The sequence below is a fragment of the Chelmon rostratus genome, chromosome 18, assembly GCF_017976325.1.
Source record: "Chelmon rostratus isolate fCheRos1 chromosome 18, fCheRos1.pri, whole genome shotgun sequence".
Lineage (NCBI taxonomy): Eukaryota > Metazoa > Chordata > Actinopteri > Chaetodontiformes > Chaetodontidae > Chelmon > Chelmon rostratus.
In genome coordinates, this window is record NC_055675.1 from 6,192,540 (window position 1) to 6,218,970 (window position 26,431).

The window sequence follows — 26,431 nt, forward strand, 5'->3', positions numbered from 1 at the left end:
TCTCCTGTTCCCCATCCTCCCTTCTCCCTCTCAACTGTCACTTCCCTTTCCCTCTTCCCCTTTGCCTTGCTGCTCGCCGTCAGAAAAATATTCCTCAACATGGCCGTATTAACAGTCCGATGACAGAGCAGTGTTACGAGATTTTTGTGCGCACAATCCGTCCAATCAAACCCTCTGTGTTTTTGGAAATGATGCTCTTCAGTTCAGTGGAGGGGATCTTGCTTTGTGTTGTATTTACGGTGCTTTATACTTAGAACATTGCATACATATTTCAAAGTATTACCTGCCAACCAATTGTATTGTAACATAAAGATAAATGTGTCTGTGACGCCTGATGTGGCATTCACAGAGTAGAAATTTTGATAGTTTGTTGGAAGTTGTTTTCATTTCTGCCTTTTTTTTAAACCTTTTTATGAATTATGGTTCCTTTTCCACTTTAGAGGTAAGAAAAAAAGAAAATGTGACATTGTGCCAATGCATGTACAGCTTATTAAAGATTTTGTTTGTATCATTTGAAGACTCAAACCTGCACATAAACAATTATTCATCCTTTATATGCTAAGAGACTACAGAGTCTTAAGTGAAATTGTGTTTGTACTGTGCTTAAAAAGGCTTTCTGCCTGCATTCCTAGCAAAAAAGACAAGTGTCTGTGCATTTAGATGATCACAGTAGCACCCTGCACTGCTAAGCTTGTGTCAAGCTAATTCCCTTTTCTTGGACTTAAGAGCTTTGGATAAAAAATATCACAGCTGTGCATAGAACTTAAATATCCCATTCGATTTGGCCCAGCATGCACAAAAAGCCCAGATAAAATCTTACATAATGCTCCAATGTACAAAGGGAGAAAGTCCCTGACAGTGCTCAACCCAAAGTCACCCCTGAGGTTCGCTGAACCCTGGCTTCACTCCTCTGACAAAAAAAAGTGGCTTATTTGTTGGAAACATGCTGAGCTAGTCCTATCTGATAATGGCTCTTTGGTCTGCTGTGCTGTTCAACCTTTCAGTCACTTATTTCTGCCAGAGGAACACTCACTAGATTAACACCACATACTGGTATTGATTCAGGGTCTATGCTTTCCTTGCCCGCTCCCCCCCATGCAGAAGCACTGCAACCTATCTATTGGGAATGTTGATCAGGTGCAGCAGAGTAACCAGAAATTCAAAGGAATCAATTAAAAGGCTAGTTGGTTAAATTAGCATATAGAATGTTCTGTGCTATAATTTACCACATGGTCACCCTCTGTCAACAAAATGAAGTTTATGAAAGAACGACTCTCAAAATCCTACATTTCAAACCACCAAACAGGCCCTCCTTGCACTTCCCTTTTGCACTACCACTCTCTTGGCCAGAAGGTGTCAGTAGTGCTTCACAGTGGAGAGGAAGCAGCCTCTTCACTAGTTGGGGGGAGGGAGGTGGTCTGTGAATCTGGGGCACCCTGCTGCTGAAGCCCTCCAGCTGATGAGAGAGAGAGAGAGAGAGAGAGGAGGGATGAAGGCACAGTTTGATCACAGCTCGCTGGCCACGTCTGCTACCGCAACAGAGAGGGAGAGGGAGAGAGAGAAAGAGGAAAATCCCCATCACCGCGTCAAAGGCAGCAGCAGCAAGCAAGCAACAGGGCTGTCTGTATCTCTACACACCGCACAGCATCTCTTCAGAGCTTTCCTAGAATCTGCTTCACACACTCCTGTGGATGCGCACATGCACCCTTGTGTTTGTGTGAATATGGTCAGAAATGGGCATAACATGCTGTACCCTTCCCAACATACACACATGTAACAGCAAAGGAATGGATTCTTTTTAATGATGATGCTGATTGAGTTTGGATGCTTGTCCCCGAGTTTCTGGCCATCTTCAGCCCCATCTATACTTAATGAGTAACCAGAACTGGAGGGTCATTGGGACGTGTTTACTGCAACACTGGGGCTAATTAGACCGTGAAAGTGTCACACTGTGCTAAATTCTTTATATCCCTTCCCCTCTGTGTGATGTTTGTGTGTGTGTGTGTGCATTGCTATGCATTCTCGAGAGAGGGAGACTCTGTATGTGAATCTCTTTGTGCATGCATGCATGTTGCTGTGTGCCAGGCTTGTGCGTGGGCGTGTACCTTTGATGCTGATTGTATAAGAGAATGTTAAACGCATACATCTGTAACTTAACATCAAAGGGATGAGGCAAGCTACTCATCGTCAGAACAGACAAAGGGAGAGGTGGATTCAAGTGGACAGCGCAGCAGCCTGCACCCTGTGATCTAAATGAGCCTAGTATCACCTCTCTAGGTGTGTCAGTGGCCTAGAATTCACCATCAGCACTCAGGCTATGGCTGTTTCTTCATTTTATACTGTCTATCCTGTCTTCTTACAAGAAGTTGCCGCTTCTTTAAAGCCTTAATTTGCCTTCCACACTTGTGAAAGTAAGTTTTCATGCAGCCTATTGTGTCAGTACCATCTTATATATACGTAGGTCATGGCCTAGATGCCAAACATTAACGCTGCACATATTCTACATTTACATAATAATCTATTCCATGTGAGTTGACTGAGTGAAAATGGTTTCGGAGCGGCTTCAAGTGGAACAAAAGTAATGGGGACATAACCCCACCAAATAAAATTCCTTTACATTTTGAATTTTAGTTTCACATTTATTTCATATGCATGTCGCTATTCACCAGAAACATCTCTATTTTCTCCACAATTGTTCCATTTCTCAAGTAAACATAATCAATTATTTGCTTTTAGGAAATTACTCAATAGTACATCCTATTGTTATCATTGCAACCATATGCACAACACAAAGATTCAGAATCTACCAGATGCTGCTCCTGCATATTCATCTGTCAGCATCATGTGTTGCCAAGCCCGCTTTTCAGTGAGGTGCAAGCAATGGGTTGCCAATTTCCAGTGTCTTCACATGATGGAGCTCCATATTTGGTGAGGACATAAAGCCGTGTGTAGCAGTTGTCCTCAGGGCTTCTCCGCTCCCATGCAGAGTGTCATGCAGAGTGCATCATGGCCCCAAATTCCAGCTTCCTAGACTTTACACAAGTGAACAGGAAGACCGACATGCTGTACCATGGCATCCATCCACTCAGTGGTGCGTTGCCTCTGTGTCTTGGTATCTGTGACGTACCCATGACCTCTCACCTGTGTCCTACTGTTCCAAGACTACCTTCTGAAAGGAGAAGGAACAACAGCATGGAACAATATTTTCCTTGTGATGAAGTTAACAAGTGCTGGTGTCTCTGAGGTCTTTGGTCCGCAACAGAATCTGTTCAGAAACTGTTTTGTACAGCGGATGAAAGGCCAAAATGACAGTTGTAGCTACTGTCACATCCCAAACTACTGTTAGAGTATCTCAGGTCTGGCGGGAAATGAGTCCCTATAGCAATGGGATAATGATGTTTTCTGAGTGCCCAGTTCTGTCCTGACATACTTTTTGGTGACCAAAAGACGCTCACAGCCAGGAAGATGGCTATTGTGGCGTCAGTTCAAAGAATGCAGCATGGCAGAGAAGTGACAGCCTTAGACCACCATGCCTCAAAGCAGAACACCTACTTGCCAGCTGCTTAAGATCGTCCATCCTTGGGAATAGATATGCCTCCCCTCCATCTGATTCTTTAGCTGTCAGAGAGTCAGAAAAGAGGAACTACCAGTCAGACTCTCGGACTGAGCAACCGTCTTATGTTATGATGCTAATGCAAGCTGAAATCCCCAATACTGGGGATTGTTGTTACAGGTGAATGGCATGACTGGCGCACTGCTCAACTTAGGGGCAGCCTGTCACTGTTTGGATCCTGAGATGGACAGGGAGCATCTCGGATTGACTGCAGCAGTGACGGAGAAACATCCAAGAATGCAGTCCGCCATTTCTGTTTTCGAGGCAAATGGCTGGGCTTTCAGATGTGGTGTGAGGAGAGGGAGCGGACCCCGAGAGCTACCCAGTCTGTTCTGTTCTCCCTTTCCTGTCTGTCGCATTCTACTATTAAGGTGTATGCATCAGTGATCTCTTCTTGTCATGTGGGGTTTGGAGAGAGTTTATTTTTAACCACCCTCTCCTGAGTTCGACTGAGGCGGCTGCATCCTGTGGTACACACCTCTGCCCCTCAGTAAAAATTGCCAGTATATTCCCATTGAGCAGGGGCCTCTAAAGCTGTTATCCATCAAGACAGCATTGCTGCATGTTCTGACAACAGCTAAGAGAGAGAACAAGTTCCGTGCCCTTTTGTACCACCCAAACTGCATGCTTCGTCAAGGGATCTTGAGAGGCGCTTCCGTCAGACAAAACCATTCTTTTTAGCCAACAAATATAAGAAGTTTGTTTAGGTACAGGGTGGCTCAGTTTCAGTGCTTTTAATTCTCAACCCTACAGGGGACAGAGAAATGAAAATTTTCATCTTCTATTCCCCATGTGAGCTTTGGCATGATAAGCACTTTGTAGTGCTGTTAGTAAACCCCCTAAGGCTCACCTATTGGCCGTGCAAGGGTGTCTTGGAAGGACCTTCTTGACTGTCTGTGTACGATCAACAAGGAGCATAACGGCAGCCTTGCTCAGTGGAACATCTGTTGAGGACATCTGCTTGTTACCATGCAAGTTGAGGCCCTGCATTCTTATCAGCTTTTTACCTGTTGGATGTTGGGACTGGTTTAAATGACCTGTGAATGACCATGTGAGTTGCTGTTGATGTCCTTTCTGTACAGAAGACTCTGCTGGTGTCTTTGCCAGACTCCCTCTTGTTAGGTCTCCAGCACCTCCTGCAGCACAGAAAGGTGAGGTGTACCATTTCACTTTGCCAAATTACTGCTCAGTGAATGTTTGGTACAGCCTTGTCACTTGGAGTTGGATACTGCGCTTATTTGCACTTTCCCCAAGTAGCTTGTTTGGCACCTGGTGAGTGCTGCTTGCCTTCATGCAAATTTTAAATGCGGGGATCCATGATGACAAGTGGCCAAGCTGTTGGAGCCCTTTTTTTTAAGAGACTTGATGTGTATTCCTTCCAATAAGCTAATAAGCTGTCAAATGTGTGGTGATGAAAGGAAGAAATAACAAACTGCAAAATGTTTGATGAGAATCTGAAACTTGTTGGACAGCAGATATCGATGACATTTGGACAGTCTGGATTATGCTGAACTCTTAAACACTGACCATTGCTTTTTCCTAAAACTTGAAAATGATCACCTCTACCTCCTTCTAGAGTTCATCCCTATCTTCTAATAGAGCTGTGCTTTATTTCTGGAGTTATACAGTAGGTCATTTTGACTTGATAGCTTGAAACTGAGGAGCTCCAACAGGCTGGCAAGCCTGCATGTGTCAGGTTTATTTAGCTGACCAGACGAGGTGGCAGTATCACCTTCCACCTCCACACCCACTGTCCTCGGACACCATACAGTATCTCCTCATTATGTCAGGTCTGATATGCAAAGTAGCACTGGCAACCACTGTAGCATGGCAGAGGCCGACGGGCAGTGTGTGTGTGTGTGTGTGCCTATAACAAAGGATGTGTGTTTATGTCCTCCTCTGCCTGTATTTGTGTGTCTGGATGGGCCCAGCCAGTGGCAGCGCCGTAGCTATGATTTTAGAAAGGGTATCAAGTTCAGCATCATCTCCCCAAGCAGATAAACACACACAACTTAACCGCCTCTTGCAGGCTCAGCCTCAAGTGCTCAGTGCAGGCTCAATATGGAAATGTAGTCAAATGGCCAACTGGCATCAGTGAAAGGGATAAGAGACCACAAAGACTTGGTAGTCGGGGTGATTCTCCTGCAGCAAATTCGGTTGTAGCTATGTGTCCTTTCTTTCGGGATGTTGTGTTTGTTTACTGTAAAAAATGTGTGTGCATACATGTGTGCGCAAACAGGAGCATTTATACATGTTTCACTTGAACGTACACTCGAGTGTGCGCCGGCCTTGTTTGCTGCATGTGCGTACGTATGTGCATGTCAGGCTGTGCATGTTTGTACAGGACGCAGAATCAGTGGAGTGAGAAACAGAAAGCTCAGCCAGCCATTTGGCTGCACTCCTAATTGGCTATGTGCTGTTGACAGGATGCTGACAGAGCACATCGCACAGACAGGTACTCTGTTTCTCTCCGTTTCATCTTTAGGGTTTGTGAAAAATATTTCCTCTGAGGAATTCCCTGCTCTACTCATTTTCAAGCATGAAAAAAACCTTAAGTGGCGCCCTTTGACAAGTTACAGAGCTTGTTGTTTTTCTAGCATTTGGATACAGAAAAAAGGGAATGGGGAGGCTGGAGATAGGTCAGCCTTAATGAGACGCTTCTCTGCTTCTTATCAGGCCTCGGTGGTTTACTGTTCGGTGATGTGCTCGGCTTTTGAGTGTGTGTGTTGGTGCGTACGTGTGTGTGTGGGTGGATAAACACATGAACACATATGCACTATCAACTACGTATTTTCATATAGATAAATTAGCATTCACACAAACACACTGGGAATCCTTTTATGTGTAATATAAGCATGTGAAGATGTGTGCACCCATGTAGACACCACTGCAAAGTGCTAATTAGCGTTGCACTTGAAATGTGGAAAGACAAACGTTCTCGGTGGCGATAATTTAAGAGCACCACGCATCATAATGGCTTACTTGCGCTGTGAAGAACACGCATGCATAAGCTCACACAGAGCTTTTGATTGACAGCAAAGATCACCAGGATGCAAGTCAAAGAGGGGGAGGGGACATCTGAAACGAACCATGTCAAAAGACGGGAAAGGTTGCTGCCTCAGGGTGCTTTTACCCAACACTTTGCTTTGATGGGTCACAATGATATCACTTAATGCACTTCTTTCTCTCTCTGCTTCTCATTCAAAAATACATTTACTGAATGTAACGTCCCTTCAGGTGTCTTTTCAAATTGTACAAACCTTACGTGAAGTTATGTCATACACTGTATGCCTTTAAGAGGTGTAGATGTGGCGTACACAGTCAACCATGTTTGCAAAGAATAACACACATTGTGTTCGTCAGTCTAGACTCGAGGATAAAGGAGATGTCGTCCTTTTGCCATCAGGGCTTCTGGGTTGTGACGGTTCGTCAGGATGATTAAAGTCTTGCCCGTGAAACCATCAGCAGTGGTCAACACAGGCAATATTTCACGAGGCCAGTTCCTGGAACGTAGGGTAACTCGACAGACCACTTTGATCGCTACCATTCACACTTTTCCCTCTCCCTCTGGCTCAGAATCATCCATCATCCATCCATCCCCGCAATCCAACACTTTTTATAATAGAGATCACCAGTCACCAATGTATGCTGATGATATCCTTATGTACGTAAGTAATGCAGGTATGTCATTACCACGTTTTACTTTCCACATTTGATTTGTTCAGACAGCTATCTCGATATCAAATTAACTGGACGAAGTTAGCGCTCATACATTTAAACTCAGTTATATCTCAAACTCCCATGCCCTCCCATATACCAATAGCTAAGAGTTTCAGGTATCTCAGCATTCATATCTTTCCTTATACATCTTCCACTGCATTATGAAATTTACAAGGTATATTTAATTGTATAGAGAAGGACTTTGAACACTGGTCAAATTTCCCAAATTCACTCAAATCCTGTGGACCAATACTTAAAACTGATGTACTCCTTCATGTTAGGTTTTAATCTTCTGTGCTCTTCCTGTTGGCTACTGGAAGAAAATTCACTCATTAAACCCAAATTTTCTATGGAAACAAAAGAGGCTTTGTTTAAAACTTACAACTCTCCTGCAAGAAAAGACACAGGGAGGGGTGTCCTGCCAAATTTTCAGATGTACTTCTTTTCCTCTGTACTGCGTCCTCTCTTTACATGGTTCAATCCTTGTTCCTCTGTCTCTAGAAGACTGATTGAGATAATCTTTCACACCTTGATTGCAGGACCTAGTGTATTCCAACATGCCACTGAAAAAAAGGCATGTTTTTTTCTACAGTTGATGTCAGCCATGCAGGCATACCATGGGGAATATTAGCCTCAGTAGGCTCAACACGAATGTGTGATGTATAATATTTCTTTCTTTTTTTTTTACTTTTTTAATAAAAAGAAATCCTTAAAAAAGTCCAAAGGTAACAAAAAACACCTACCAGCACCTCTAAAGCTCCCTAATTGGCGCCTTAAATGTCATTTGATTTGCAGTTACTGGTCCCAGCCCAGAAATAGTCCAGCATTTACGCTGCATTCGGATGTTGGCAGAACAGTATGAACAGTTTTTGTCCAGATTAAACTATAATGTGAGCTATCTTGAATGATCTTAGAGTGCCCGTTTCCAAATATTAGCATGCTAACAATCTAAGTGCTAAGTGTGCTAAACATTAGCATGCTAGCATTGTCATTGTGAGCATGTTGCCTTTAGCTCCACTGTGCCAAAGTACAGTTAAGTTAATTGATTGAAATGAATAAAATCTGATGTTTGTGTTGCTGTACCAGAACATGTTAATTGCATTCTTCTTTCAAGGAATCTTCCACAAAAAGCACGAGACTGATGTTTGAGGCTCATGGGAGGCTCAGCACTGAAAGGAGCTGAAGCATCCTTGATTCCCTGTTACTGAAGGGAGAGTTTAAAAGGTGAAACTGCTGTTTGGCTGAGTGCAGAGAGGGAAGCAGATGGGTAGAACCATCATGGGATGAACTCTCATTTTAAAGTACACTCTCTGTCTCCTCTCTCGTTGTGCTCCCTCCTCGCAACTGTCTTTTTAATGTTAAATCACTTTCTCAGTGGGGCAGGTTTTCTCTCACTTACACCCACTTTCACTCCTAAATCCTAGTCCCTGCGTACATGTTGTGTTTAAAGATGAAGCCTTTCTTTTAAATTTTTTACCTGTGTTGTACATGACTCATATTTGGCATCCCACAGTCACCTTTCTATTACTGACTTTTCATGATTTGGCAAACCATAGTCAACAAGAAGAAGAAACTTTATTTGTGGAGCGCCTTTCATACAAGAATTGCAGCTCAAAGAAGAAATCACATGCATCAAGTGCTTCACATAAGAAAAAAGAAAGAATGAACATAAAAACATGGATATAAAATGAATGTAAAATAAGATGGAGAGTAAAAACCACTTGATGATATTAATAATAAGAAAAATAAGGATGAAAATAGAAGCATCCAACGTCTCTAAACTCTCCTATTCCTTTATTATAAGAGAAGTCAGTCATTTGAGACTTAATAGGTAAGAACTCAGAAAGTATTTAGCGATGTAGCTTTGTCCAAAGCATTTAGAGCTTTGTATACAAGGAGGAGGAGCTTAAAATCAATTCTTAATATTACAGGAAGCCAGTGCTGAGTCGCTAAAACTGGACTGATGTGCTCTAAGGTGCAGAGTTTTGAATGAGCTGAAGTCCCCTCAAGAAGTGTTTGTTTTTTTACAGTAATCAAGTCATCTTGAAATAGAGGCATGAATCAGTTTTTCAGCATCTTCTTGATTTAAAAATGGTCATTCTTTGTTTTAATTATGCTTTCATCATCTTGTTGATGTGGGAATTGAAGCTTAGATCTGAATCTAGGATATCACCAAAACCCTTAACCTCAAATTTAACCCATGGAGTTAATTTCTTAGATGATTGAATAGCATTTCTTTTTTTGTTTTGGGGCAGACCAGTAGGATTTCAGTTTTGTCCTTATTTAACTCAACTGAAATTATCGCTCATCCATTTGTATATTGCTATATATTTATATATTGCCAAAAGACATTTAGTATCATTTGGTTCAGCACAAAAACAGTTTTGTTTTATCTGTATAACTATGGAAACATACATTGTGCTCTCTAACGACTTCACCACTGGCAGCATGTGTAATGAGAATAGTAACGGACCAAGGCAGCTGCCTTGTGGAACCCCAAACAGATGCCCCGTTTCTCAGACACATGATCTTCAAGACTGACTTGAAACTTTCTCCCTTTGATGTATGTTTTAAACCAGTTTACCAAACAGTCAGACAGACCAACCAACTGTTCAAGATGATTGAACAGCTGATTGATTCAGATACCATGGTCAGTTGTATAAAACTTTGCACAGCATTCTAAGAGTTATTGTTTAGCCATGGGGAGATTCTGCCTCTATTTAACCTGTAGTGACGCAACAGTATTTAAGGCACATGCCATGGTACTGTTGAAATGTTCAACCATGTCATTTAAAGAGCAGTCATAGCTGTGTGACTCAAATAATGTCTTAATATTAAAGAACTTTGCTTCAGCCTTGCCATCTAGGAACCTCTTTTTAACCTCAAATTCCCTTTAAGTCTTTGTTAAGATTAGGTTGGCATCAAAAAACACACAGTGACGATCAGAAATAGGTCACTCTAATACTGAAACATTGTCAGTGTTTAACACTGTTGTTATTACCAAGTCCAGAATGTTGCCATGCTGATGAGTGGCTTCATTTACATGTTGTGTAAGTCTAAAGCTGTCCACTAAATTCTCAAGCTCCATGGCTTTGGAGTCATTCTTTTTGTTGTTGTGAATATTCAGGTGCAGGATTAAACTGTCTTATCTATTGATACTAAATATCAGCACCCATGTCTGCAACTTTTTTGTCTGACTGACTGTTTGGTGGTTGTTGTGGAGGTGGGGAAGAGGGGCGGGCCACTGGATAATGCGATGATGAGGGGGAACAGGGGCATTGCTTCCCTGACTGAGACATGGATGTTTGGATGTATTTCATCAGGCTTGAAGCAGTCTTTACAATTCAAAATGATACTGAAATCGTCAGTGAACTGTATCCCATGGGTGACACATGCTGCTGTCAGCCGTGTATTTAAGGCAAGGAGTATGCTGAAGGGGGCCTGATATGAATTCATGTTGTGACTGACAGTCGCTCAGTTTCTGCAGCAGCAGGCAAAAGTCTTCTTCCAGAGCCAGTTTGCCTTCGCAGAATTTCAAAAGATCCAACGTGAATGCTAATCTTCCTGTCACTTGGACTTGTAGACAGGATGACTGGTAACAGCTCTGTTCGCTCCCTGACAGATGTGTCATTCATGGTGAGATTTTCAGTCTTTGCCATTCTTATATGCTTTATTCTGACATTCTAGCATGGTGATGGAGTCCCCAGTCAGAATGGTGTTTGGCTTATCAGGTGTGGGTTTTACTAGTATTTCCTCTGGCTTTAATAGATCGGAAGTTAGCAATATATTGTGCAATAAGAGTTGTGGTTGTGGAGCAGGCGTTGGTTCCTTCTTATTTAATTTCTGCTGGATTTGCCTTTGTGGCAGACAATGTTAGCCCAGGTCCTGGCTGGGGTGGATGCTTTGGGTCTAGCACCGGTGATGTGCCAGTAAGAAATATCATTAGCGAAGGCTAGTTTGGGGGCCTCAACAGCTGCTCCAGTGACATTGGGACTCATTCGGGGCAATGTGTTGGCCAAATCTGTGTCAAAGTGCTCCACATCTGAAATAATCCTGTGTATGAAAATCTGTCCGTTTTCAGCGCTGAATTGTCCATTCTCACATATTCAAGCTGTGCAACTCTCCCAGTCAGTCGCTCACAGTCTGTGCAGCTCACAGATCGCCATGTTGCCTCTGTTCTGATCCCAGGTTTGCCATCACAGACACAGCAAAAAGGCTTGTGCTGTTTGGAGCTCACACTCGCACAGCACTGAGAAATAATAAAAGTGATATAAGTATATCGTGGCAGCTCTCTGTCTTTGTCAGCGAAAGAATGTAATCGAAGCAGAGAACAGAAGTGTCTGCTCTGTTGGAGAGCAGGAAGTGGCTTATGCAGTCAGAGCTTTCATTGATGTTTCTTTTACATTTTGACATGATGTTCCAATTTTATCAAAGCTCTACCACCTGAACTGTTAATACCAACCGAACAAATAGCATATGATGTGTGTAATCTTTTTTTTTTCCTGTTCAGATGAGTGCTTTTGGTTTTCATTGCAACCATTAATGTAGCATCATGATATAACAACTTATGCTGTCTGTAATGCCATGGAAGAAAATCTAAATATATTAAACAAATACTTTAAACGTAAAAAATGATAATATATAATAAATAGCATATATAATATGAAGCAAATAACACAACATATGTGCTTGTGTGAATGTGCATTGTTGTTAGTCACTGTGTCTTGTTTTCTCTCCATTCTGTAAAAACAGCAAACACTTGTTGCTTATCGCACATGCTTTAACATAGGTTAGCAACAAAGAGCTCTTTACAGGGCATTTCCTCTGTAAGAGGACGGCTTCAGATAGCTGTGGCCATAGCATTTGCCTCTTTGGAATACAGTTCAGTAAAGTGCATCTGTCTACAGATATGCACTGTAATTGATTTACAGTGAAGTAGTGCAGTGGCTCAGAGTCATACTGCTCCAAGTCAGACTTGGCATCTTTTCCATTTCACTTGGCCTTAGACTGATCACAACAGGTAGCTAGTTATTTTATGTATTACAATGACTATGCCTTTATTTATATATGCATACACTATAAACATCATTTTCAACATAAGCCAGATAAAATGTCAGAAAATTGTAAAAAAAAAAAAAGCCAAATTTTCAGAATTTCCTGAAATCCGAGGCAATGCCATACATTTGTCTCTCGTTTTGTCTGACGTGCAGTCCAGACCTCAAAAGTATTCAATTTACCATTTCACAAGATAAAGAAATGCAGCAAATCCTTAAAACTGCGAGTTGGAGCTGGGGAGGGTTTGCCATTTTTGGTTGAAAATGAGCTAGATGATGATTGTTTTTAGTCTTTCTAGCAGCATGGCTGTTGAGAGGCAGTTTTGATCGGTTCACCTCTTTGGTCAAGACTGAAATATGTCAAAAACTATTGGATGGATTTTCATGAAATTTAGCATAGAAATTCATGATCCCCAGAAGATGAATCCTAATGACTTTAGTGATCCTGTGACTCCTCTTGTAGCACCATCATAAGGTTGAAATTGTAATATGACTTTGACTGATCATCTGCAAAGCCAATAACTTTCCCACCAGTCTCAGCAGTACTTTGTGTTAACACTAAACTGAGATGGTGAACGTGGGAACCATTATACTGGCAAAACATCAGCATGTTAGCATTGTCATTGTAAGCATGTTATTGTTATGGTTAGCATGATGGCAAAGGACCAGCAACGCAGAGCAGAGAGCATGGCTTTAGACTCTTAGCCTTTATGATGAAGGAGTGCTGATTAATCAGCTAATTGTTTTACCTCTACTTCATGTATTTACAGGAATACAGACTGTTGCTACCATCGCTGAAAGGATTTCTCTCAGCAGGACTTAACGCACTGTTTACAACAGCAGATGTGAAGGCTTGCATCAGTTTTATATCAAAATAGTGATAAGAAGTACACTTTTATTTATATCATATCCAGTTAACTTGTTGAATCTGTCCTCTGAGGCATGCTATTATAAAGTGGTGTACTGGAAACCTACACCCAGTTTGATTGACTTCCACTTGTGCCTTTGTCACCCACATTTCACTCATATTGCCACATCAAATGCACAGCTGTGAGCTGAGCAACGCTGCCAGGGGATCACAGAGTACAGCAGTAATACGAGGGTACTTGTCAATGTCTGGGCCCTTAGGCCTGGCCTCGTCACAGCTCTCCAAAGCTGACATCAGATTGGCTGTCATCTCCATTTATTATCATGACTCTGCCTCTGTACTGTCGAAGCTACTGCAGCGACTGGGAAGTTGAAAGGCAGGTGTTGCACACGGAGCCATCCGGGGACAGGATGAAGAAGCACTGACTCATAAACACAAGAGAGAACACTGTGAAATTGTCCAAGTGCTGCGATGCCTCTCCAAATCAATTCATTAGGTTGCGCAGAGGTCGAGCTAATTACAAGTCCAGCATGTGTGTGGTTGGCAGGCCACTAATGTGAAAGAGAAGCAGCTGTCCAGATATAGATTCATCACAAATAATCCAAACTCACTTACACATTTGAATATCGACCGACTCGCGCGCTGATCGAGTGCTGAATTATGACACAAATTGTGTCTGGGCTGCTGAGCGAAGGACCTCGCGGAGGGAAAGTGAAGATGTGGACCGCAGTTTTCACCAGCCAGACCGCGTACACATGGAAGCATGTAGGTGGATCTTGAGTCTGTGCGTGCGCATGTGCGTGTGTTCCGACATTTGGGTGCGCGTGGGTGGGCGGGATGTCAGAGAAAGACAGAGAAATAGAGAGAGCGCGGCAGCACCACGCATGCACGCTGTACAGCACGAGTGTACTTGTGTGTTTTCGCACAATGGGGATTTCTCGGCGCTGATCTCAGCGAATTCTGTGGCGTCTCCAGCAGTGTTGGCAACATGAATATTCATGAGGTCCTCTTGTCTTTGGTAAAAGCCTCGTGCTGTTCCACAGAGGGCTGGTCAGAGGGGGTGCTTTGTGTGCACTGCTGAGGCGAATCAATGTTTCATCGCAGGTTCACCTTTTTGGCGTCTGGGAGAGCCGGGGGAGGTCGTGTCAATCAGGACTGCGTGGAAGCTTCTGCATTTTGCATAAAAGTGTGTGTTCCTGTTTCTGCCTCTGTCAAAATCAGTTTGTGACACTCAGAGGACATGGACACTGGTGGTTATGGGATCTTTCCATGTACCTGTACGTGCAGTGATTATCTCTGCTTCACATTTATGAAAGCGCACACACATGCACACACGCCATGTGAATGCGTTGAAAACCAGCCCTGCAGCTCTCTATTTATGAATTAGTAAATAGAATTTCCTGTCCAGCAGTGGCTCCATTTGCCTAACTTTTTTTTTTTTTCCCTCACATGGTCCTCTCTTACATCCACACACACACCTCTATCACCCCTTTGGCTTAACAGGCCTACTTTCACCTCCGGCTGCAACAGCGCCGGTATGCCTGCATCTTCTATTCTTATGTAACCCTCAGAAGGAGGCCAAGCAGAGGAGCAGGCTCGCTCTGTCTTTATGTGCCGGCTTCATTGAGCCTCAGTGATGCCCCGGGGTCCGTGTTAAGCCCCGCAGACTGCGCGCTGAAACATACATAAAGACAGAGCGCACTCAGAGCTACCTGACCCATCCATCCATCCACATACATGTTTAAAGTGGAAATGAATAGGCGGAAGTGTCTGTGTCTTCTTTATAAGGAAACGCTGTGTTCCTTTTATCTGTCAGCGAACTAATGCAGAGGGCTGAGGAAGCCTGGAAAAAAAAGGGCTTTTATTGTGAAATGGATGCATCCTTTAATGGGTTAGAGAGCGAGAGAGAGAGAGACTACATGAGCAAGAAGATGCAGAGAAAAGAGAGAGGAGGCACTAATGGAATCCACCAGCAACCAATCATTTTCAAGTCCAAATCATTCCAATGGGCTTTTTGTGGCGACAAATTTTCTCTGCTTCTGAGGCGATTATAACTGTACACACTCTGACGTAACTACCTTATTAATGCATAATAATAATATGACCGAGCACTTCCAAAAAGGTTGAGAGCTGGATTTTCCGGTGGAGTTATTAAGAGAACACCTGCCCTCATTAATGGTTCATCGGGTCAGGGCTGACAGCAGCATCAGTAGACGACCTGCTGTGAGGGCTGATCAGCCACTATCTGTATTACAGGTTTTCCTCGTGGTGAGTCCTGCTTTCAAACCCCTCTGAGACCTTTCTGTGCGGAGCTTGCTCGGAAAGGCTTTGCATGTTCTCCCCGGGTTTCCTTCATGTGTCAGGTTTTCTCCAGCAAATTACACAAGCAGGTGAGCTGAATTGGAAACTAAATTTCAAATAGGTGTGAACGCGGACGTGTTTGTGCAGCGCCGAGACAATAATCCTCGGTTATTGGCAGGAAATGAGCCGATTTAATAACCAAAATGATTTCGTAAGTCGAGCAGAATCAAGCAAAAACACCAAATGTCTCAGCTGTGGGGGTTTGCAGATTTGCTCTGTTTTCATATCAGTCCAAAAAAAAAAGAGTCCAAAACCCAAAGATATTTACTTTTTAATTTACCATAATCATAGAAGAGTAAGAAAACGACTCAAATCAATTCATCATATATTAACATTTTTTGCAGAGTAATAACCAGTCGAACGGGTGATTGATTAATTGACTGTCTACAGACTCAGGTATACTAGTGGTGATATAATACCTGACTTGTGGTACTTACACATAAATGAACAGGAAGATGAAAGCATCCTGAATTCTTATATCCTTGCAAATGGAATATACTATAAATATCTTTACTACACTTTAAAAGAGCTTTTTGCGTATTTAAATCAGGAACTATCTGACGAACGAGTAAGTAAACAAGATGATTCGCTTAATGATGGCTTTTTAAATTAGACAGGTTTTGATACTCGGTGCTATGGGCACATTTCCATCAGTGCCAGTAAGTATTGAGCTTCAATACCCAGTTCTGCTGCTGTCATTTACTGGTTTCCTGCTCGCTATACTGTTGGGTCTCATTATCACTGTGACCCTGGTCCTGCCTGGTGCGTCGCGCTGGCCCTGGCTCTGTGCCCGCTGGCCTTTGTTTGCCCCTCTGGCTTGTTGCCCCTCTCCTGTGGCTAAGTGTGAGCCTAAATGTTGGCCTGTGGCTGCTCCAGCCCTGAGCTGAGCTCTAACCACAACCTGGTGAGTTCACCTGCCCTCACCTGGCTACAGCCCCTCTATTATTCATCAGCCATCTCAGGTGACCTCCCATAAACACTCTGTTATCATTTAGGATCCGATGACTCATTAGCGGCCCATTCAGCTTCCTCAAATATTGCTTTGTGACTTCAGCGGGTCGCCACCCGCTGCCCTCGCTCGACCCATTGATCCTTGGCTGTCTGTCACTCGCCTGCTGGCGCCGCCGAGCTGTTGTGATTGGCCCTCGTCGGAGAGGCTGGCTACAGGTGCTCCAGCGGAAACTGAAGACGCCTCAGCCGGCGGTGGCGAGTTTCAGCAGGCCACTGCCGTCGTCTCAGGTTTTCATCTTCAGAGTCCCCCGTGCGTCTCCTTGGTAACCGTGGATGAAGTGCATTTCTTTCATTTACCCCCCTCTGTTTAGGAAACAGTCAAGCTGTGTGGGGAGGGATCGAGGTGGATCTGAGATACAAGTGAGATGTGTACTTAATGCGACTCTTTATTAACCCAGAGGAATGTATGAATGTGAGTAGAAGGATATTTTTAGTTCAACAAGCTGTGCCTCCGTGTGTTTAGCCTTTGACCCTCCATTAGAGCTGGACGGGCTTCATTGGGACAGACCTTTGTCCACTTAGATTGGCCTCTCAACACTAAGTACAGCAGCTCTATTACTACCCACTTTGCCTTGAGCACTTTGATAAAACATGCTTTGATGCATCTGTATAGCCTTTTGTGTGTGTCTGCGTGTGTGTGTGTGTGTGTGAAGACAAGTCAGAGTGATATTCTTTGAATGCCATTCTTTGTAGTTGGCATTGGTTAAGAAATTCTCTTAATATAACCAAAACAAATGACAATCATCCCAAGAAAAACATCCGTTCTGACCTCCTCCTGCTCCGTCACTTAGTTCCTGAGAAGGCTTCATGAATACTTTGAGTCTTAGGTCTTATTTTTGTTTTAGTTTTGACCAAAAGCAGCTACATGAGCGAACACTGAACGTTCGCCACACAAACTCGATTCCAAATGAACTTGCTCCTTGTCTCCTGGATGTTGAAATATGCTATTGTTGCTAACATGTTAGCCATATCAACTTTGCAAGGTGATCATATGTTAATTCCAACTTGTTCCTCTACCCCCAAATGACCAAAAAAAGATCAATTAATGAACAAACCTGATCATCTGGCTGTTAACTTCTTGCCATGTCAGACTTTGTTGTGGCGCTGTTCCTGTGTTCCAGGACACAACAGCTCCTTTTGTTATTATAAAGTACTAACTATAGAAATAAGCAGAAATTGAAATTCAAATATCCTCCAAGATTTAATGACGTTTGTGGATGTGGGGAGCTCATTTCACCTGGAACTAGCAGTTTACGACTATTTCACTCCCTTTCCAACAAACCATGATGTACTATGCAGCTGACTGAGCAGGAGCAGGTCTCTTATACACACACACACATACAGTATACAGTACACATGAACACACACGTGCAAGCCCGGCCACATTTGATGATTTCCCCCACCGTTTTGACACTGGGCGGCGCGGCCTTTATTTGCGTCGGTGTCAGCGAGGAGTGGGCCTTTGTTAGATGCTCCACTCTCTGCCACAGTGTTTTCAAAAAACAAGCCAGAGAGGCTGCTAATTAAGGGCCAGGCTGCTGTTTGTGTTTAACGAAAGAATCCTCCTCATTAGTGTGCCAGGCAGTAATTAGAGAGAAAACGGAGGGAGAGAGGGCGAGGAAGGGGATGAAGAAGTGACTGACTCTGCTCAGCTCTGTGCTGTACATCAGTGAGGTTTAACGACGACTGCCTGACCAGTTGCTCCATCCCCAAGTTTGATGTTGTCTGTGGTGAAACATTTACCTCAAAATTGATCGCTTTTCAAAGGGTTTAATGAAAAACAACAAAAAAAAGAATCTAAGAGATTAAAAGGCCTGAATTGATTAAAGAGGCCTGGTTCCCTTTAGTCTAGACAGCCGAACAGACAGAAGCACGACGTGCGCATAAGGACTTCAGCAAGCTGCTCAAATAACAGAGCATGAGGTGTTTTCAAATTAAGGAAAATGGTTAAATAGAAATAAAAACCAGTATTTCAACTGCGGAATAGAGAATGTGGGGTTATATAACCGCATAGACAAGAATGCTTCTCTCATTTTTTTTCCGCTAATGCTTTTTAAGTTTTAAAAGGAGTGTCCAGGGTGGCAAAAAGTCTGATTAATCACTTTCTGTCCAACCAAAGCCACTTGTTTAATATGATGTAAACCACTTAGAGAAGTGTTTTAATGCTGCCTTGTGTGATTGTTTTTAACCCCATTGACCTCCATTTGCATTAACTGCGTCTGTTTCAATGTAAGAATGAGCCAAGGTCTGACAGGCCTCCCAAGCTCACGGTGACTCACTTACATTTCTCGAAATTCTTAACCATCGCTTTAAATTCTCGACGAAGGCTCATCAAAGGAGGATGATGGCATAACTATTTATATCAAGGTAATTCTCTGTTCTGAATCAGCCCCTGCTCATCGCTGCGGCAGGGGTACGTTGGTGTGGGGAGATGAGGAGATGGAAATCATCTTCTTTTGGCTGGGAAAACCATGCTCTCGCTGTTTCCACTGGACAGGCGGCCTCAGCTGGCCAATGAGAGTGGACTGCCAGCCGCCCACCTGGTGACTAGGCCTCTGTGTGGGTGGACACGGCGGAGAGGACACTGCTGCTTTCCTGCCTTGTCTCTGTGGTTGCATGTACAGACACACATTTGCTTTCATATGCATAAGGCCTGATACAGCTTTGTGCCATTCAAAGCAAATAACTGGGTTTGTTTAGTTAATGTAATAGATTTACTCTAATCAAATAATCAATTCATCAAGACATGTTGATTCAAAGATTTGTGCATTCAATGTCACAGTCACTCCATATGTTGTATAATGTTTTTCCACTGTGTTTGTAATGTTCATATTCAGAATCATAGATTTTTTTTGCACGACTGTAGAATAAAGGATTTTAAAAAACACATTAAGCACATTCTCTTAGTCTCTTGAATATATTTTAATGTCTTTAAGGCAGTATTAATCGATTTTTGGGCCACTTTGGGAGCATACTGCAAACACGACATTAGTATATTATCTCTTAATGAAGTTGTTGTGGTGAACCTTAGAAAACAGTTGCCTTTGGAGTCCACCTGGGTAATCGAGGTCCAACAGTCACTCTCCTTTTAGCTCTGTTTTTGGTCTCCACCAGCTCCTGAGGGAAATAGCTACCAATTTAGCTGCTGAATGCTCCACTATGTTCACCAGCTAGTTGCTAACTGTGTCAAGTAGTGGGCAATGGGATTTACAGCTTCTGTTTTTTTTAATTATCTGCCTGGGAACAGTGTCGATCAAAGTGGTAAACCATCACTTTAAATTTGCTAGGATTGTGTCTGCCCCCATTTACATACAGGGACACAGAATAGTAGAAACACTTCTCAGTAAAATACACACGAGCGCCACCGCAAACCAGCATCATAGCTGAATCACCATCTCAGTTTTTGTCAGGGAGTCATGGGATTGCACTGAGGGTCTGTCAGTCCACCACTTTGGTCCAGACTGAAATATCTCAACAACTATTGGATGGATTGCCATGAAATTTGCTACCTCCACCCCCCGGTCGTCCTTCTCTTTAGTGTCAGGTTGGTGCCAATCAGCAGGGGCTTGGCAGTGAGCTGTTGTGCAGACGAGGCAGGACATAGCTCAGCAGGTCTGCAGCAGCAGCAGTAGTGTCGAAAGTAAAGGTAGTGTTGGCTATCGGCAGGAGAGATTACCCATCAGCCCCAGCTGCACTTTGGGTGTAGTGCTAAATCAGAAATGCTAAACATTAAACAGAGAAAGCAATGTTAAACCTGGTAAACATCAGTATGCTAGCGTGCTGATGTTAGCATTTAGCTCAAGGAACCACTATTTGCAGCCAGAGCTGCTAGCATTGCTGTTGACTCTTCTTGTTGGTTCAGATTCAAGAAAAACTGAACAACAGCAAGCTTCAAGTGTGTGTATGTATTGCACAGTGTCATCTGAGGTCATATCCTAACCTGCAAATAATAGTCACCTCCCATTTCTGCTTCAGGCAGAGGCCACATATGACACGTGTTCATGCGGGGCGATGCTACTGTGCAGAAAAGCCTTGTGGTAGTGTTGAGAACAAGGCTTTTTCACTTGCTGACAGTTGGCCCCCCGTCAATCAACACAGCTCTGGATTAGCCCGCGCTGACGGCCGGCTGACCGACCCATCCTGGGAACGAGTGCTCTGCCCTTCCCTCACTGTCGCCTGTCAGCACCTTTCACATACAATATTATACAAATGCAGAGCCGCGCCATCCCCATCACATTTCACCCCCCGCTGGCTCTTCCAACTACCCCTTGACAGCAGCAGGTTTTTTTTTGTTGTTTTTTACCCCCACAGCACAAAATGTGGCCCGCAGCTCGTCACAGCAGGGCAGAAAAAGTCTTGAGTCGGCTAGTTGCCTCGGCGTTCTTGGCACTCTGATATACTGTCAATGCAGGAAGAAGTGACAGAAAGAGAGGGGGAGAGAAAGACGGAGAGGTGGCTGGGGCCGAGGGGTTACACAAACACGACGAGCAAATAAGGGATCTAAGCATAAACCGGGCTGTCACAACACGTTGTCTGTCTAATTGAATTGTTCCTGGCAGCCCTGAGAGAGCGCAGACCATTTTAAGCCTCGCTTTATTGAATTATTAAATCAGAAAAGGAGGACGTTAACATTTAAGGGAACATTCTCCAGACTTGTTCGCTGAGGGAAGAGGGAATGGTGTTGTGACTCCCTGACTGTACGCAGTCTAACAAGACTTGAAACGAGATTACTTCTGAAAATTGTATTACTCTGAACTGTGTCAGCATGTCTACATTACCTAAACCCCGGCCTATTTGCTGTAATGAATTCTTTTGTGTCAAGGTACATTTGAGCCGTTTGGGTTTTGCTCAGACGGTGCGCATATTGGTAATTAATTATTGAACAGTTGGGCACGTTTGCGTAGATTGTCATGAGAGTGTGTGTGTTTGTGTGAGTGAGTTCATGAATGTTTATGAACGTGCTTGGAGGAGGGAGGGAGGGCGGTAGAAGTTGGATTTTATGCCTTGTCAATCAAATCTGTCGCCTGGGACTGCGGAACAAGTTCTGGCCGTTCTCACTTGCGTTTGTAGCTACTGTTGCACATTTCCATTGCATACTAATATGTAATTTATACTGTACGTCCATCAAGGTCAAGGGTGCGTTTCAAGCATCATCCCTCGTGCCCATGGGGGCCTGGAGTAGCAGCCTTCCCTTGGATGTCCTTGCCCTGTCTCATCTGCAGTGCCTCCCCCAGCACCACTGCATTATGTTGTATTTGCATCGTATTGCCTCTGCATTGCCTCTGCAAGACTGGCCCCCTTTTCACTACCCCCCACCCCCCACACCCGCCTTTTTACATCTCCTTCCCTTTCCCCCCTGTCGTCCCTCTCTCCAGCGCGAGGTCGGTGCCAATCAGCAGGGGCTTGGCAGTGAGCTGTTGTGCAGACGGGGCAGGACGTGGCTCAGTGGGTCTGCAGCAGCAGTAGTGTCTGAAGTACAGGTAGTGTTGGGTATTGGCAGGGAATATGCGATGAGCCCGGGAAAGATTACGTTGCGGTAAAAAGAAAGGGGGGGCGGGGTGGGTACATCAGTGGGAGGAAATCCCTAGCAGGAGGATCCCAGCTCAGCGCTTTCTCTCTGACAGCCCCCGTCTCCTCCTTCCATCCCTCTGCCTCCCTCCTCCTTTTTTCCTCATTCCCCCTTCTGCATCTCTTTCCTGTCTCTTTGAATTGGTCCCTCTGCATTGATCTTTCTTGCTGTTTGCCTTTTTTTTTTTTACAAGCCGGGGGGGGGTTTATCCCCATTGGAGGAGCTGCTGATGCAATCCACTGCCACTAAGCCCACCCCCGCCCCCAAAATGCCTGCTCATGTGTATATGTGGTGCGCATGTATGAGTGGGTGTATTGGCTTTTTGCATGTGCATGCATTTGTTGTGCATTTAACAGTGTTGTGTGTGCATCAGGGATATAAAGCTTTACCGGCCCTCTCTCCATCACTGTGACAATGTCTCTCGTCCCTGCCGGAACAATATGTATTTTAAAGGAGGGTTTGCATGACCGGATCTCCCGGTGATTGTCACTACAATGTTGATAATGGTGGCTGTTAAGCAGATAAGCCCCGTGGCGCAAGTGGGCCCCATGTAACAAACAGGTCCATGGGTCCTGGTGCCTTCACCCAAGGGACCTGTTGATGTACAGGGTCTCTCAGCCTCTGACCACAACCAGCTGACTTCACTCCTGAAGCTCGATAGGGAGCGAGCTGTTCTGCCAGGCTGTTATTAAAGGGCTGTTTGTATTGCCTGCTGTTTTTTTCATTAGCAGGAATCTTATATCATCGGCTCTGAATATTGCATGAAGTTCAGGGAGGCTTGGTTGTCGTGACACTGCTGTAATATTTCACAACAATCAAAGATGGATGAGCCTATTTTTCTAGGTAAATAGAGGGAGGCCTGGCGCCGATGAGGAAAAGCCCGAAGACGGTGACGGTGACACTGACGCACCATAAAGGGGGGCGTAGGAAGAAGAAGAAGGGGGGAAAAAGCGAGAAGAGTGATTGGAGTCCATAAAAATGAAAACGCACCGTAAGACAAATGGAGCAGGCAGAGACGAGGGAGCAAGGTAAATGAGGGGGAAAGAGAGAGTGAGAGGACAAGAGAGGGAGACAGAGCGAGAAATCAAGACGGAGGGAATGACAGAGTGAGGAGGATAAAAAAGCGAGAGATGGGGCTATTAGAGGTTGAGAGGAAGAGTTAGTGAGAGACCCACGCTGCTCCCAGTAATTGAAAAGGCACCGGGACTGATTTAGAGGGGGGCTTAGCTGGGTTTGTTGGGATGGCGGTGGTTGTGGTGGTGGTGGGTTGAGATCGGGGTGGGGGGGTGGCGCTGCATTGCAGAGTACGAGGAGCAAGAACAGCCAAAACCCCCTGCGGTGCTTTGCTCCACCACCTCAATAGTCGTCATTAACACAACACGGCGAAAACGACCCTCCAAGGCCCATAATAAGCAGTGAGGCTGCAAAAACGTTATGGCCAAATCCATACAAGCTAATTACTGAAGGTGTCTCTGCTTTTTTGGCATGAATAATAGAGCGAGGTAAAGAACAGAAAGGACGGCTTTGAAGGGAAAAGATTAAATGCAGCAGTGACGCGAGTGGAAAGTTCTGGTGAGGTCCATACAGCGCGAAATCCACAAATATTTTCAAGTTCCCAAGTGTGTATGTGTGTGCTCAGGTGTGTGTGTACATGCACAGAGTGAGTGCTAGGGTCAGGTCCAATGAAGTTGTCAATGCCTCAGCTAAAGTTTCGTTGTTCACTGAGGGTTCAACGTCGTCGACGCTGGCTGCAGGCGTGCTAACATTAGCTGCGGCTGCTGCGGAGGACTTTCAGTCTGTCAAACACTATGCGATCTTCAGCCTTTTAGATACATGTGAGCGTTTCCTCAGGTCAGACGCGTTGCCCTGGCCAGCTTTGCATTTTGCATCGCAAGTGGGCAGCGAGTGTTGTCTGCGTCGAGTTTTGCAAAGTGTAGCCACGCTGACTCACTGTGCCTTCAGCAAACCGCAGGGGTGACGTAGTAGCCTCGCTTTCTCGGGTACTGAAGTTTAGCAGCATTTGATTAAACGTGAATCGGTACTCTGTAGTAGCAACGTAATTCAATCGATACACTTAAAAGTACTAGGTTCGATACCCAACCCTGGTGAGGGTAAAAGTGTAAAGGTCAGGGCTTTATGAAAGGTCGTCCCTGCCGCTCTTTATTACAGTGCTGGTGACACTGTACCTTTAACTTTAGCAAGCCACCAGAAAGAAAAAGCTGCTTGTTTAGCTCAATATAACAACATCCAAAACACGTTAAGCTGGCTCTAATGGACTTCTGTTACTCTCTCTGTGTGTGTGTGTGTGTGTGTGTGTGTGTGTGGTAGAAAGTGCCAGAAGCATCCGCATATTGATGTTGCGCCCGGCTCAGCTCACCTTATCCACTTCCTTAACTTGCTAATACAGCTGGACACAACACCAACAAACAGTCCTCCATGTCACTGCACACATGCCATGTCTGCACCCGCACACACACACACCCACACACACAGGATACACACCCTCACACACATAGACATACACTCTCCTGCTGTATGTCACGGGCCTGTCTCATAAGTGTGTCTGTTCTTTCCAGGGGCGCTGATACGTGATACCTCTGCCCAGTCAATCCATCTCGCATTACTGCCTCTGCAGTGTGCTGCTTCATTTACACGTGAAATATTGATGTTCTTAATTTAACCCCCGGGGTGCTCAAGTGTCCCATCCTCCCCTGATAGGACGGGAGGCCTTTTCCAGGGAGCCCGCAGCCTCAGCGCTGAAAAAACACCCTCTCTGTCTTGGGATTGGTTGACAGGGTGCGTCCAGTTGTGTCTTATTGGTTGGTTGGCATGTGGAGCGCGGCGGCCCAAACCTACCAGTGGAGTCATGTCCTATTGGGTTTGTCCTCTGCTTGGTGCCCCACCTATTCTGTGTGTGTGTGTGTGTGTGTGTGTGTGTGTGTATACATGTGTTTGTAGGGTTTATATGTACGTATAGTACGACTGTCATAGTGTGTGTAATGTGAGTGATTTAATGAATGCTGAGTGCACTAAATATTTGAAAATGAGCTGAAAACATCTCTGAATTTCAGTAGCTCAGGCGGCGTCCTTGGTAGGGAGGAAAATAGCTTTTTCCCATCATCCATTACACCTACATCCAAGCCTAATTGATTTCTGTTCTGCAATATGCGACTCGATATTAAGTAAACTAGTAAGACATTATGGAAAAAAAATCAAATGAAGATAGAATAAAACATAAAAATTAGCCTATAAATTGTGAAATTGTTCAATAAATTATTTATTTATTTATTTAAGGCTACACGTGCTGTCAGACTAGCCTGCTAACTAGCTCGGTTGTGTTGTCAGTTTATACTTGGCATTAAACTGAAGAGCCAGTGTCGACAGCTGGAGCTAGCTGGCAAATTCAGCTAGTGTTGCGGTTCTAGAGCCACGCGGTTTCTCACGCCAACGGGAGCTAGCTCGCTAGCTGGCCGCAGGGGTTAGCAGGTGTGGGTGGCAGCAGAGAGGCTGTGATTGGCTGGAGAGGAGGCAAGCAATCATGCTGTCATTGAAAGTGAAATGATAATAAAAACCTGGAATGAAAGTTATGAAAATATTCAAAAATGTCTATAATGAACTAAAAAATGAACAATGTACTAAAAAATTCCGAGTTTAATGCTTTTTATGACTATCCTGCCATTGTAAATGTCAAGATTTGACCACCTGACTAGTTTAGGCGCTTTACAACAGCAGAGCTTCAGTCCCAGCTGTCAATCAACTGCAACAGCACTTCTTATTGGCTCGGCTGGCGCTGCAGGGAGGGGCGAGGAAGGGCGAGTGCATTAGTTTGCCTGTTTTTTTCAAAATGAGACATTATGGCTGTAATTAGAGGATGATTGACATACTTCCCAGCATTTGGGCAGAGCTGCTCATGCTGTTCCGTGTTGCCCACCCTTTCCTTCAGTAAACTTCAATTTATCTGATTAATGCTGGCAAGGCTCATTCCTCAGTAGCTAAGTGGCATCTAATTTAAAACAGATCTACAGAGATAACGAGTGTATGAGGAATGCAGAGAATGTTGTTTTCCGGCTGAAAGCGGAACCACGCCCAGTATAAAGAAGAAGGTGTGTGTATGCCTGTGTATGTCCCTAAATCAAACCCCTAGTACGATGAAGTGCTAACTTCGTGCTGTAGGTGGGTGGAGGGCTGTCTCAGCCTATCTTTGCTCCTTTCTAAACATGGTCAAATTACAGTCC